The sequence below is a fragment of the Triticum aestivum genome, chromosome 5D (assembly GCF_018294505.1).
Source record: "Triticum aestivum cultivar Chinese Spring chromosome 5D, IWGSC CS RefSeq v2.1, whole genome shotgun sequence".
Taxonomy (NCBI): domain Eukaryota; kingdom Viridiplantae; phylum Streptophyta; class Magnoliopsida; order Poales; family Poaceae; genus Triticum; species Triticum aestivum.
Genome location: NC_057808.1, coordinates 440783942 through 440798594, shown reverse-complemented (window position 1 = coordinate 440798594; position 14653 = coordinate 440783942). Strand labels below are relative to the sequence as shown.

General features: G+C 43.2%; 1 pseudogene; it reads right to left on the bottom strand.

Moving 5' to 3' along the window:
• Positions 1-4684: 4684 nt before the first annotated feature.
• Positions 4685-10628, bottom strand: LOC123125377 (protein ACCELERATED CELL DEATH 6-like; annotated as a pseudogene).
• Between the last annotated feature and the right edge of the window lie 4025 nt (positions 10629-14653).

The following is a 14653-nucleotide window of genomic DNA, read 5'->3' as shown; positions in this document are numbered from 1 at the left end:
CGGTTTTTCCGCTCGGCAACCCCGTTTGACTGGGGTGAATAGGGAGGCGTCCTCTCATGAATAATGTCGTGTTATGCACAAAAGGAATCAAACTCACTTGAGAAGTAATCTCCACCACGATCTGATCGGACTTGTTTAATTTCTTTTCAAGTTGATTCTCAACTTCTGCCTTATAGATTTTAAAGTAGTGTAGAGCGTCATCTTTAGTATTTAACAGATACACATAGCAATATCTAGTGGAATCATCTATCAATGTCATGAAGTATTTCTTTCCACCTTTAGTCAACACACCATTCATCTCACAAAGATCAGAATGTATGAGTTCTAATGGCGCCAAGTGTCTCTCCTCCGCGGCCTTGTGAGGCTTGCGAGGTTGCTTAGCTTGCACACATGAAAGGCACTTAGAAACTTCGGCTAAAGTGAAACTCGGGATTAAATCCAACTTAGCTAGCCGCGTCATAACACCGAAACTAATGTGACAAAGACGTGAATGCCAAACTTCAGATTCATTAACATTCGGATGAATATGGTTCACGACTTTATTACAAAAATCTGTGAGGGAAAGGCGGAATATCCCTCCGCTCTCATAACCTTTTCCAACAAAGAGTCCATATTTCGTAACAACTAATTTATTAGACTCAAAAACTAACTTAAACCCTTCTCTACATAGAAGGGAGCCACTAACGAGGTTCTTCTTGATGGCGGGGACATGCTGCACGTTCTTCAGCTACACGATCCTTCCCGGTAAACTTCAGATCGACCGTGTCAACACCGTGAACAGAAGCACTTACGCCATTCCCCATCAATACGGACCCGCGGCCTATGACCTGGTAAGAAGAAAACAATGAAATGTCAGCACACACAAGAACACCTGCACCTGTGTCCACCCACCAATTGGTGGGCTGAAACACTGAAAAAACAGTAAATAAATTACCGTACCCAGAGGTACCATTCTCATTGTTACCCACAATCATGTTGACAGACTTAGAGTCCTGTCCTGTCTTCTTGTACTTGTTTGGGCACTTGTTGGCCCAATGTTCAACCAAACCACAAGTAAAGCAGCCCTCATCCTTCTTGTTCTTATTGAAGGTCTTCTTGCCTTTCTTCTTAAAGTCGGTATTCTGTTGGACACCATTCTTTCCCTTGGGCTTGTGGGAGTTGAAGTTCCTCTGGTTCACCATGTTGGCGACAGATGTCCCTTCGGCCCCTTTTCCGTGCGAGTCCTTTGCCCTCGAATTCTGCTCAACACTCAGATGGCCAATGACATCCTCCACAGAGAATTCACGCCTCTGATGTTTCAGAGTGGTGGCAAAGTTCCTCCAGGAATTAGGGAGCTTAGCGATTATGCAGCCCGCGACAAACTTGCCCGGTAACTCGCACTTAAGAAGCTCAAGCTCCTTGACGATGCATATTATCTCATGAGCCTGCTCCAGTACAGGACAGTTTTCAACCATCTTGTAATCGTGGAACTGCTCTATAATATACATTTCGCTCCCAGCATCGGTGGCCCCGAACTTAGATTCAAGCATCTCCCACAAGTCCTTGGCAACACGCACATGTAAATATGCGTCGACCAACTTATCTCCTATCACGCCAAGAACTGCTCCGAGGAACACGACGGTGGCTTCCTTGAACGCCTTCTCCTGTTCAGGAGTAATCGTTCCCGAAGGGACACCGGTGACCCAGAACACGTTCATAGCCGTGAGCCATAAGGTGATCCTTGTCTGCCAACGCTTAAAATATGTACCAGTAAACTTGTCCGGTTTCAGTGCTGCGGAAAAGCCACTCGCCGAAAAATTCCTACACATATTAGGTTTTTGGATTGTTGAGTAAATAGGCAATTTTTCGATTAATTTAATCTACAAAATAATCATGAGCATGGCATTGACAGAATTAACAACATACTGATTATGAACTAGACAAGCACGTACTACGTAAACAGTAGACACATCTACACATAATGCTAGTACTGCTAATACAAACATAAACAGGAGAGGGATAAACGCGATATACCCTCGAGTAGGCCATGCAAAGGCAGCAGCGCCGGCGACGGCGGCAGCGGCGTCCTCGGCGGCCTTCTTGTCGGCTTCGGTCTTCTCAGCGGCGGCACGTTCAGCGTCGGTGGACATGGTGATGGCGAGCGCGACGTGGACGTAGAGGAAGTAGACGAACAGAGGCGAGCAGTCACGTGGTCGCTCCCCAAAAACCTAATCGCCCCTCTCCCATACAGGATCCGGAGTGGCGGGGTTTCGTAGACCTGCTCTCCCGTCGACCGTGTACGCGGCGGACGGGATGGAGTCACCGGCGGCAGCAGCAGCCAAGGAACGACGGTGGGCCTGCGCGTGGAGCAGATGTGATCTGTCCGTGGCGGCTAGGGTTAGGAGACACCTCACACTTATATAGGCGCAGCCACGTGGAGAGACGTGGGCTCGACCCACGTCCAAGTCCGTCACAGCCCACGATCCAACTCTCTGTTAGTGACTGGCAATAATAAGCGCATAGGTGTAAGCTTGGCTCGGCTCAATCCCGCAACCCGTGGCGTGGCGTGGCGTGGCGTGGCGTGGCGTGGTGGGCGGCGGAGGAGGAGTGCGCGAGGGCCTCTTCTCTTCTCAAGCTCCAATAACATGTAGAAGAGAATCCCTAATGAGGAGGTCTAACTCCTCTTTCACTTCCGGGGTGGGACTAAACTTCCCACAACCCCTAGTGCCAACAAACCCACATGGGCCCTTAGAGATTTTTTAGAAATTTCTATATGGGCCTAAATTAGCCCACCTCATATTTCAGCATGTAGTGGGCGATTGACGTGTTAAAATTGCGCTGGAGGCGAGGGAGACAATTCTGATGAATAAGAACAACTACAGCCTGATAGGTCAAATATGGCCCCCCAAACGCGCGTGACTCGACACGCCTCAAATTTTACGGATTGCATACGAACATTTTATCTTATACTAGATTTTTAAATCCATACAAAGACACGGAAACAAAATAAATTTACATACTACGTCGATCACCTAGCTACTCCTTGTCGAAGATGTCGACGATCTCCGTGCCCGGCTCCGGTAGCATAGGCGGCGGCTGCATCTCCGGTTCCTCTGGCGCCTTCGGCTGCTCCGGTCCGGCCTCCTTTTCCTCTCTCTCCGCGTGGAGTTCGGCGGAGAGCGCGTCGGACGCCGCCTGTTCTTGCCGGAGTAACGCCCGGTTGGCCTCCACATAGGCCTCATCATGGATGGACTCCAGGATGGCCTGCAGCTCTGCCATCTTCTACGTTGGGCGACGACAAACTCTATCTCTGTCTACTCCATGTTGAAGCCTGGCATTTCGGCTCCTCCGCCTCCCCACCCCATCAGAACCAGCTCCTCTTCCCCCGGCTCCTCCTCCTCCTCCTTCGGCTCCAGCGAGTCCGGAGGCAGCCCGACAGTGACGCGGGTAGCGTGCGTGGCTTGTCTCGCCCAGATCTCCTGCAGGTCTTGTACCGGCGCTCCGGCGTGAGCATTGCGTAGTAGGTGATCTTTCTCTGGACCATGGCAGAGCGCTAGAGCGGGAGAGGGAGGAGGTGGATGGGATCAGACTGGTGCGCAGAGAGGGGGAGGTGGATGGGCTAGGGTTGCGGGACCCCAGCCTGCTTAAATAGCCGGATTTGGTCTCGGACGGCGAGCCAGACCGGCGCCACATGGCGTTCACACCGCGGCGACGGACCCAGCGTCCGTCGGACCGCCGAATTTCCAGGTGTTTCCACATGGGACCTTGCTGTCAGCCCGACGTGGCGGGCGTGCCCGGACGCGCCCGGGCGCCCCCATATCCGCCCCATATTTGGGTTGGATATGAGGGGTGCCGGTCATTCCGGGCGTTTGACGCCCATTTAAGGAGCCGTCCGGGTTGAAAAATCAGGACCAGACGGCCTGCCCGAGCGTATGAGGCGAGTTTGAGGCACCCGGCTGTAGATGCTCTGATACCCGACATGTTCTGGTCTATTAGTTAGCAAGTACATACTTCTTCTTTCGCATCAAGATTAGTTGGTACATTTGGTGTATGTTCTTGTAGAATCTTCTTGTTTTTTATACATACATAGAAAGAGCAACTGTGATAAAAAAATACTTTGCCTTATTAGCTTTGAAACGAATAAAAAATTGTATAGGAATAAATGAAAGGCAAAACACTAAATCTGAATCGAACATTGACTTGAAATGTCAGATGGTAAACCAAATCATTGCACGTGTCCATTTGCAAAATAGCTAATCTCACTAAAATCTTTTAGGCACCCGCCAGATGCATAATTTTAGGTTGGATTGAGTTGTCAGAGACCCGGTGTGTCTATATATAGGATATATAAAGTACCAATAGATATTAGTCATTGCATAGTTATTGGTCAGATGAAAATGCAAAAATTAAATTCAAACTTAGGCCGTTGAATTTTCTCTTCTTGATCGTATGGCAATGATCCACACCTGAAACTGAGAGACAGCAAAGCTCATGTCTCTGTTTGAGGGGAAACAACAGAAATAATGTACACTATCTCTGCATTTTTTGACAATAATTATGTCTTACATATATTCAGTCAGTCTTACAAGACCAGCACAGGTGCAGAACCATATGAAGCCATGTATTTAGGAAAATATTTTGACAATGAATATGCCTTACATTTATTCAACCAGTCTTACAGAAAGAAAGTTTACAAGCATGCAGAATACACGTCAAACACTTGCCTAACACCAGTTCTGGACAAGCACATGCTCATGATTTAGCTGTGGCGGTGGATCCTTGCCAATGCGGCCCAACCAAAGGTAACTATGATGGGCCAAAGTGCAAAGACCACTATCTGCATGTGCATCTTTAGTAACACTTTGGTTCCATGGAATAGCCCTATCCTAGTACATAATGGTCGTGCTAGGATAACACATTGGAAAATAGAATCCCTATTTACACTTATCAACACGGCAGGAGTAATAGCGCATACCGCAACAGCGGTGCTATGAGCGACTGGCGCTAGCACCATATACACACCCAGCGCAAAAGCAGTAGACATGGATGTGAGTGAGCTCGACATTAAAAGCACGGCCACTGAAGAGTTGACTCGGCGGGTTTTCAGGTTAACCATGGGAATTCCAGCAGACACAAAGCCAATGGTAGCGACTATGGAGCAGATGAAAGCTAATGTGGTGGCCATCATGAACGCATCAAAAGCATAACTCCCAGCACGTGTTGGCGTACCTCCATTTTTATGGTCATCGGCTCTGTAACCTCCAGGCAGGGCAAAAGTTGCAGTGAACGCCACAGTTGCTATCAGGACTGCTGCAATTTGTGCTGAATTTCCCAGCATGTGTGATTCTTTGTCCTCGTCCCCTGGGTTTACAGGCCGCATGTATCTTTCATTAAGCTTATCCTTTCGGAGGGCACCCCTGCTCACTCCAACATGCCATAATACCTCATGTATTTTGCACTCAGGGTTCTGAAATAAAAGCGGATAGGAATGCATGAGTAGCAAATGGAGAAATTTGACATGAATAATTTGTTTTTCTCAAGGGGTGAACTTGAAAGTAAAACAGAGAATGTATTACCTCTATATAACTTATTCCGTGTGGAATCTTACTTCTGGCTAGATCACGGAGAGTTTCCCCTTGGTTATTTATCCGATTCAGACATACCCGTCGAGACCCAAATAGAGCACAAAAAATCTTGAAATTCCGAGCCTCGATAGCTAAGTGCAATGCAGTGTTCCCATCATTGTCTTGCATATTCAGAATCCAAGCTAAAGATGGAGTTCGACATACATACGAGACAATGTCAAATTCTTCCTTGTCGACGGCAACATGAAGGAACGTCCTTCCTTTAGCGTCACACAATCCGGCACTATCTGGGTAATCATTATGGAAGAATTGTACGACATCTTTGAGACCTACAGAGGCAGCCACATGTATGGGAAAATATCCGTCCTTGTCAGCTTGGTACAATGCGGCGGGGTTCGCATTGAATACAACATCGTATATCTTGTATCCCCAGGGAATCCATACAAAACGACACCAAGGGAGAGTGCGGAGGAACATAAAATGCAGATCCGAGCCAGTCCGGAAGCACATCGATGAAGCAAAGTGAAGCGGCGTGCTCCCATCTTTGTCCACTTGTGTAGTAAGGCTTCTGTTCCAATGCACTAGGAACTCTACCATCACTGTGAAAAATATGCTTTTCATGTTAATGAATCAAAAAAGCCTACAATGTGCATATTGCACTAAACATTTATATATAAGAGCATCTCCAGCAGATGAAAAACTTCATGCCCAAAAAATGATTATAGAATAGGAGGGAGAAGTTTTTTGAGCACCATGCATGTTGTTCCTTTTGTAGATGATGTAAAACTAGTGCCCTAAAAAAGATTGCTTGAACATGAATACATAATTGCACATTTTGAAATTTCAAACTCTAGTTGAACATTAAACATTTCAAACATCATAATTATACACTACTAAGATAGACCGGCACTATACAATAGATCATCACAGACCATGATGCCTATAGTACTTGTCGAACTTGTCGTCGTCATCGAGGTTGATCACCCCTGGTGGTCCGCCGGAGGGGCCTACCTCATGGTTATTGCTGGTAGATGGCTTCACGGCCTCCTCCTCTTCGTCATTAGAGTAACTTGAAGTAATACCAAGAAAACAAGGAAAAAATGGGAAGAAAGATGTGTGGATGAGAATGACCATAGCCACACAAAATCTTCTATATTAAATTGGTGGTTATGATTTCTTTTAAACTAAGGGAATCAGTCTTGCTACAAATTATCTTTTGTTTAAAAATGGGTAGATTATACTGAAAATGTTGGAAGACAAAACTTTATCAAAATCACTTAATGAATAAATATTATTCTATATCAAGGTAAGATTAGGACATAAATCTAGAAAAAGCATCTACAATAGAAATTTGCCGACTCACTTTTATGTGATCTTTAATTATGTGTGTATACTAAACTAATCCAATCTACTATTCTTAAGTAGTTGATCCCCACTAAGTCAATTCTCTTAGCATGCGGCTTTTCACCTCATAAATTGTGCCATGTCAGCATTCACTAACACTATTTTGCAACCCCATATAAACCACATGCGTACTCTTTGTTTACACATAATACAAGTATGGGACATTTCTGCATTAAAAAATAGTAGCTCTTGATTTGGATCATTTTCTTCATACATAATACATCTGGAATTAATCTTCAAATTCCCGCCGCTACGTGCGGGGAAATCACGTAGTATACATAAGAGAGTGATCCTCACTAACTTATTTATCTCAACATGCAAGCATGCCACCTCATCATACCGTTATGAATGGGATTAGACGCACCTCAACGTGTAACCATGCATGAAGAAAGATCCTTCACAATATTCAACCATGCATGAATTTTTTTTTCCATTCATTTGTTCTACTTATATATATTCAATAAATATTTTACAACTCTACATAATCAAATATAACAAGTCGTGTGTATTTAAAAAAATTCTCATGTTATCTAACCCAAATTTTCATTAAAAACCCGCAACAATGTGCGGGGTATCCTCTAGTAACATAAACAAACCACACGTCCAGTTAGAAAAAATATGGGTGAAGACTTCTCCTATGCAATTGCGTAAAACACTGCTGGTTGGGTGTGACTAGCGCTTATCTAGATGAGAAATAACTATGTCTCATCTAACTCGTACACCTTCAAATTTTACACGAAGATTTGTGCGAATTTTTCACTTATTTTTTTTTGTTTGGTTAATGAAATAGTGTAAGAATTAGATGAGACTTTGTTAATTCCCATCAAGATGTGAATTAGCAAATCCGCTACTTGTTTATAGATGGGCAACCACATAGCTTAAAACCTCCATGCGAGATAAAACGACATACTTAGGTTCAAACCTCCCCGCAAAAGAAAATGGCATACTTAGCTTGAAACCTCCCGCGAAAGAAAAGGACATACTTAGCGTGAAAACCTCCCCGCGAAAGAAAACAAAATAGCCATCTAAATCTATATACCTAATAATAAAGGGGCTATTGCTTCTGGCGATACGTCATGAAAATTGCCTTTAAAATTCCCAATAATTACCCACTATGCCATCCGTAAGTGAAAAAACGATTCGTTTCACTGGATAGACCGTTTTGTTTGGGTTATATACAGTGTGGTGCCTAACATGTCACATCCACATAGCTAGCATAGTGGCAAAAGCCTCCCTTGTCTACCCACTAGACTCGGGTTCAACCCCAACCACGTCCCTTTCTTTCCACTTCTCATTTTGGGGCAAATTCAAATGCTTTTTAAAATATTCATATCTTTCAAACCCTAACTCCAAATCTAACATGTTATATATGAAAATCCCTCAGAAAAATGTGTAGATTTTAAATATGCTATTATCTTGCATGTTAATCATTTTTAGAATTAAGTAGATATGATACTCAACCATTAACTTGAGTAGATATTATGTTCAACCATTACGTTGTTGTTTGTTGTGTGGAGATCTCAAGGGATATCTTGATATTGTCCGGAGTGTGTATAAGGGTGTGATTTTTTTTCTCAATATTCATATCTTTCAAACCCTAACTCCAAATCTAACATGTTATATATGAAAATCCCTCAGGAAAATGTGTAGATATTAAATATGCTATTATCTTGCATGTTAATCATTTTTAGAATTAAGTAGATATGATACTCAACCATTAACTTGAGTAGATATGATGTTCAACCATTGTGTTGTTGTTTGTTGTGTGCAGATCTCAAGGGATTTGTTGATATTGTCCGGAGTGTGTATAAGGGTGTGATTTTCTTCTGAATATTCATATCTTTCAAACCCTAACTCCAAATCTAACATGTTATATATGAAAGTCCCTCAGAAAAATGTGTAGATTTTAAATATGCTATTATCTTGCATGTTAATCATTTTTAGAATTAAGTAGATATGATTCTCAACCATTAACTTGAGTAGATATGATGTTCACCATTACGTTGTTGTTTGTTGTGTGGAGATCTCAAGGGATTTGTTGATATTGTCCGGAGTGTGTATAAGGGTGTGACTTTTTTCTCCTGTTGCAACGCACGGGCATGTTTGCTAGTAGTAGTAAATAATATAGATAGGTATTAATAATATATATTTTTGCGGATGAGATAGGTATTAATAATATGACGAAGCAAGGTAATTACATGGGGTATATGTAAATTGAAAATCCCGATAATCGCATGCATGTACTAAACCATAGTAATTAATGTACTCCTACATGGGGTTGGTCAAAATTAATGGGCGGGCAAGTTCTAAAAATAGATGCATTTAGTGGGTACGTACCTGGGTCCCGAAGAACCGCAACATGCAAGGCATTTTGTCCATCTGCTCCGGAATAGGAGAGATTGCCACGACTCATATGATATAGAATCAGTGCAATGGTACTCTTCCCCAGCAAGATGGCTTGGTACAAGGGTGAAACGCCGTCTGCAGGATAATTAGCCAATTCGGAATCAGCACCCATTAGGAGCTTGACTATGTTCTTTTCTTCCTGTACACCGGCAGCATCTTCCTTATTCTTTTCTTCTCTAGCGGGGTCAGCAGCACCAATAAATGCTTCCTTCTCCTCATAACGCAACCTCTACCGTATTCAAATCGGACAGCCTGGTGCAGGGCCGTCTCGTGACGGTTATTTTCCATTCTCAAAAGCCTGAGCTTCGTGTCGGCACCTTCACGAGCAGCTAGATGAATGAGATAAGAAACCATTCTGGGTTGCCCAACTCTGGCAGCACGATGTAACGGTGTGTCGCCATTGTGATTCCTGGAAAACAGGATTCTCTTGTCCCTGTTGCAGATGATGTCGGCATACTTCAAGAAATTCGGGCCGCCTCCATTGGCGACCACATGCAGTGCAGTATCCCCTTGAGGGGTGACGCCCTTGAGGAGTGCTCCAGCTGCAACCGAAGATACAGGCTGGTGGTCGACGCCCTCTTCTACATCACCAGCAGCTGACACCGGGATACTTCCCTGGGCGCTGCTGCTTCTCGGTATCCACTGAAGAAACTTGCGAGTAGGAACCATCATTTGTGGCTTTTTTGCGTCTTCCCTCTCTAGAAGGAGATTCAGCCCTTCCCAGGAGCCCCCGCGCGCAGATGTCAGAAGCAGGGGGTTGATAATGTTACCGGCAGGGGGTTGGTCCTCCTCGGGAGGCTTCTTGCTCATCGCCGTCACCACAACCATCGCCATGGCATCCTCCTGGTTCAGCAGATCCTTCAACTTCTTGACATCGCCACCGTCAGTGGCCACCATCGGCTTGGCGTCCATGGCCAGTGTGTGGTTTGATAGTTGGATGGAGTGTATGAGGTTGGTAGTGCTCCCAACTCGTGTATGGGCGCACTCTTAAAAGTTACTACAACAAGTGTGAAGTCTTCTCTCTTCCCCGCTTAACAAGGTAGTTTTTTTAAGTTGTTACTCTCTCGATCGTTCCTAAGTCGTGATGTTAATTGTTTCTGGCTTGATGATGGCCTCTGGAGCTTCTTTCGGGGCAAATGGCGTTATGTGCTCTGAACCTACTCCTTGTACAGTATTAAACAATCTTCACAGTGTCCTCGAGATGTGCAAGGCCACATATGAACACGCTGCTATCGTCCAAAATGTCAATGGCGATCGGGGATCATATATAACTTCTTTAAGCAGAAGCATGGCCGTCGGTGGAGATCTATCGTTCCCTCTTCTACGAACGCACCAGGAGTACAACGTCTTCAATTATTTGTTCTTTACTTTTTTTTGGACAATGGGAGGCCACCCTCCCAGCTCTCCACTTGCAATGTTGCAAGGGGCACACAACCATAATTTATTCAAAAGTAACAGCAGAACAGCTTGCACTAAAAGCACTTCCAGGAAGAATGCAGCGCACATACAGGAACATTATCGGAACCAGCCACTGAAAGGTACAGCACATGTTGTCACCCTAGAATTCACACGAGACAACGCCTTCACCGCCCAGTATTGACGTTGGCAGATCCAGCCATCCAAGAGCAGATGGAGGTTTTTGTCTCGACGCACAAACCTAACATCACTTGAGCAAACCTGCAAATTCCTTGCATCAGCGTGGTTCTATGAGATTGGTTGTGCTCCCAACTCCTATCTTGTTCCTATCTATCTTAGCACACTCTTGTCATATGTGTGCTTATCAATGAAAAAATTAGCGTGCTGCAGCAAAATAGAGCCGCTTTTAAAATACGCTATTAGCATTGCTATTAGCGAGACATTGTACGCTGATTTATCTCTCTCTCTCTCACTCACACACACACACACACTACCTACGAGACGTGCAAGGCCACATGAGCACGGTATTATCCTCCAAATTGTCAGTGGCGACCTGGGGTCCTAGTCATAGTTATACACAGTTTCTTTAAATAGAAACATGGCCGTCGGTAGAGATTTGAATCATTCTCCCTTTCACAAAGGTTCACACAATGATCTGAGGCCTTGTTTCACTTCATCTTTCATGGAACTCCAAGATCCAAATAGTTGGGCACAGCCGTGTTCTCCGAAGTTGGATGCTATTTTCATGGAGCACTGGGTCGTGCTAAGAGGTTCGTCTCAGTTGCTCCATGGATACCCATTGCACCGTTTTGTCATAATGCAAGTTTTTTTTTTCTGTTTTTGATGAATGCAAGTTTGTTTTTAAATGTATGAAGATTGAGGAATGGTTATTTCTGCCAAGCCCTATCTGTTTATTTGGTTCTCGGTCCCATGGCGGTGTCAACGGCTAACCAGCCTGGCAAGGATATTGCAGATATCTTTTCTGGAGATGTGTCAGTGGTTCGATGGTGGTAGGAGCTTCTGAAGCGTGTGCAGGTGGTGTACTCTTTGCGTGTGCTGCACCCAGTGTTTGCTCCTGGTACGTCATGCGGACGGATCGGCGGTGACCTCGGCTCTAGATGGTGTAGTTGTTGGTGGTGGCTTTAGATTGATGATTTATATTCTTGTTGGACCTTTGTTGAATAATTAATAATATGATTGTATGCATCGTTCGATGCAGAGGCCAGGGCTTGCTCCCCTTTTCGAAGAGTATTTTTGGTTCTGGATGCACTACCACCCGTATGTAGGTACACAAACTTCGCTACAACAAGTGCATATATACATGTTCATCCATGGTCCCTCTTTAATTTTATTTTAGATGGTATAGAGTATTTTTTGTTACTGGTAAAACAACCCTTAAAAAGGAAAACTGATATTACGAAATTGTCTCACAATACTTGTACGTATGATATATACAATTTCAGTTGGTCGTCTCACAAGTCATTTTGTAGGTTAATTTCTAAACCACGATCTGATGGAGGTTCTTTCCGAGTACATGCCTAAAGAAAGAAAGAAAAGGGATAGATGCATACCTACTATTGTGTTGATCCATCCGTGAAGATGAGCCGGACATGTGCCAAAGCACATGCAGGCCTTTACTAATACAACAGTCTCGGGTAGTCTCTTGGGAAAATCACATCGCTGTCATTAGAGAACTGAACGTCTGTAATATATATGGCGGTCATTGGAGTAATGAACATTCTCTTTGCTGAATATTGCTAGAATTGATATGAATCTTCATCTTGTTGATGGATCTTTTGCATCAAGTTTTGATTGCTACAGTTGAGGGCAGAAAGGTTGGGACATTTCAATGTTAATGTCAGCACCTAATAATTTAGCTGTTGAATTATGGCTGGGACTTAAGCAGTGGCAGTGCCAGGATTGAAGCAAAGACAGGGCCTAATTTATTTTCCAACAACATGGAAAAACTCTGGCACTTATAACTACGGAAAACACACCATGACATCTAAAAAATACCATATGCGATAACATTACAAAATAAATCTCAATTGTTCAATAATTCTAGAATCTAACTTCAGTGCCTCACAATCCAACAAAAGAGATAAAACTAGAAATAATAATACGGGGATACAAAAGAGTACCAAATGAGTTGTTTATTTCGTTTGTGCCTCCCATAACGTGATCAATGGCAGAAGAAGAAGCAACACCGAGACATCAAAAGTGTAAGTTCATAAGAACAGGCATAAACATAATGAAACAATTACCATTGATTCAAATAAAAAACTTACCTCTGCAAGGAAGTAAAAGCCCCCTGCGATCCATATAGGCTTGAAAGCGGTATAAAATATCATCATCGGCAATACTTGCAAATATATCTTGCTCAATATAGGACATCATGTTATAATTCATCCAATCATCACCCATCTTATTCTTCAACTCAGTTTTGATAATACTCATAGCTGAGAAAGCTCTTTCCGCTGATGCGGTTGCAACCGCAAAATCAATGCCAACTCTATGAGTCCATATACCAAAGGAAAAACGGTGTGTCTACAGGTGTGACCCTTTCATTGCCGACAACGATGAAAAATATCTTCTCATATTTTATTTCTGCGACATGAAATGAATTAACATCAAAATGCTTTAGTTTCAGATCAACAATACATAAAGAATTAGGCAGGGCTGGCTGATGACTGAATAGTTGAACAGTTTTGCTAAAGCACATTTGAATTAAACTTTCTTCATATCATACATAGACACGGGAATAGTTGTTCAAAGTTTCAATTAAACACATAGACACGGGAATAGTTGTTCAAAGTTTCAATTAAACATACCCGCAAAAAAAAGTTTCAATTAAACACAAAGAAAATACCCAGCCGAGAGCGGAGAGCAGACAAATCAGTCCTGGACGTGGTCGGACTCCTGGTTGCGCGGGGAGACGGGGAGACCGGAGACGGGCAGTGGCCGGAGTAGAGCGGCAGCGGCGCCCGGCTAGTGCACCGGCGGCAGTCCTGGTTGCGCGGGGAGCCGGGGACGTCGGGCTGGGGAACTTGGGGTGGGGGTAAGCGAGCGGCAGGGAGCGCCGGGGCGGGGCAGTCCTTGGGACTGGCAGGAGAGTGGGGGCAGTCGCCGGATGCCGGCGGCGGCGCGGCGCACTCGCAGGAGGCTGTCGCGGTCTCGCGTGCTCGCCAACTGCGTCCGTTACAGCTCCAAATGGGCCGGCCCAGCTGTGCGGGAGGCTACAGCCTCCTTTTTCCATTTTTTACGTTTCCTGTTTTCCTTTATGCTTTATTTTTTACTTTTTCATACTTCAAAATATTCTACATATATATGTTAAATGTGTATAGAAAAAATGGTTATAACGTCCACGAAAAATGTATTAACAAATTGAGCATGTATTTGAAAAATGTTAATCAAGCATTTGAAAAAACATTTGAACAAGTATTTGAAAAATATTAATCAAGCATTTAAAAAAATTTAATTTGTATAGAAAAAAGTTGACCATGAATTAAAAAATAATGAATTTTTTATCATCTATATAAAAAAATTTAATCAGGCATTTCAAAAGATGTTGAACAAGTATTTTAAAAATGTTAATAAAGCATCTGGAAATGTTAAATGTGTATCGAAAAAATATTAAAGCTATATTAAAAGAATGAAGATATTTTTTTACCATATATATATAAATGTTGATCAAGCATTTGAAAAAAAATCTTGAACAAGTATTTGAAAAATGTTAATCAAACATTTAAAAATTGTTAATGTCTTAAAAGAATTGACCATGTATTAAAAATGATGAAATTTTTTGACCATGTATATAAAAATGTTAATCAACCATTTAAAGTTTTTTGAATGAGTATTTAAAA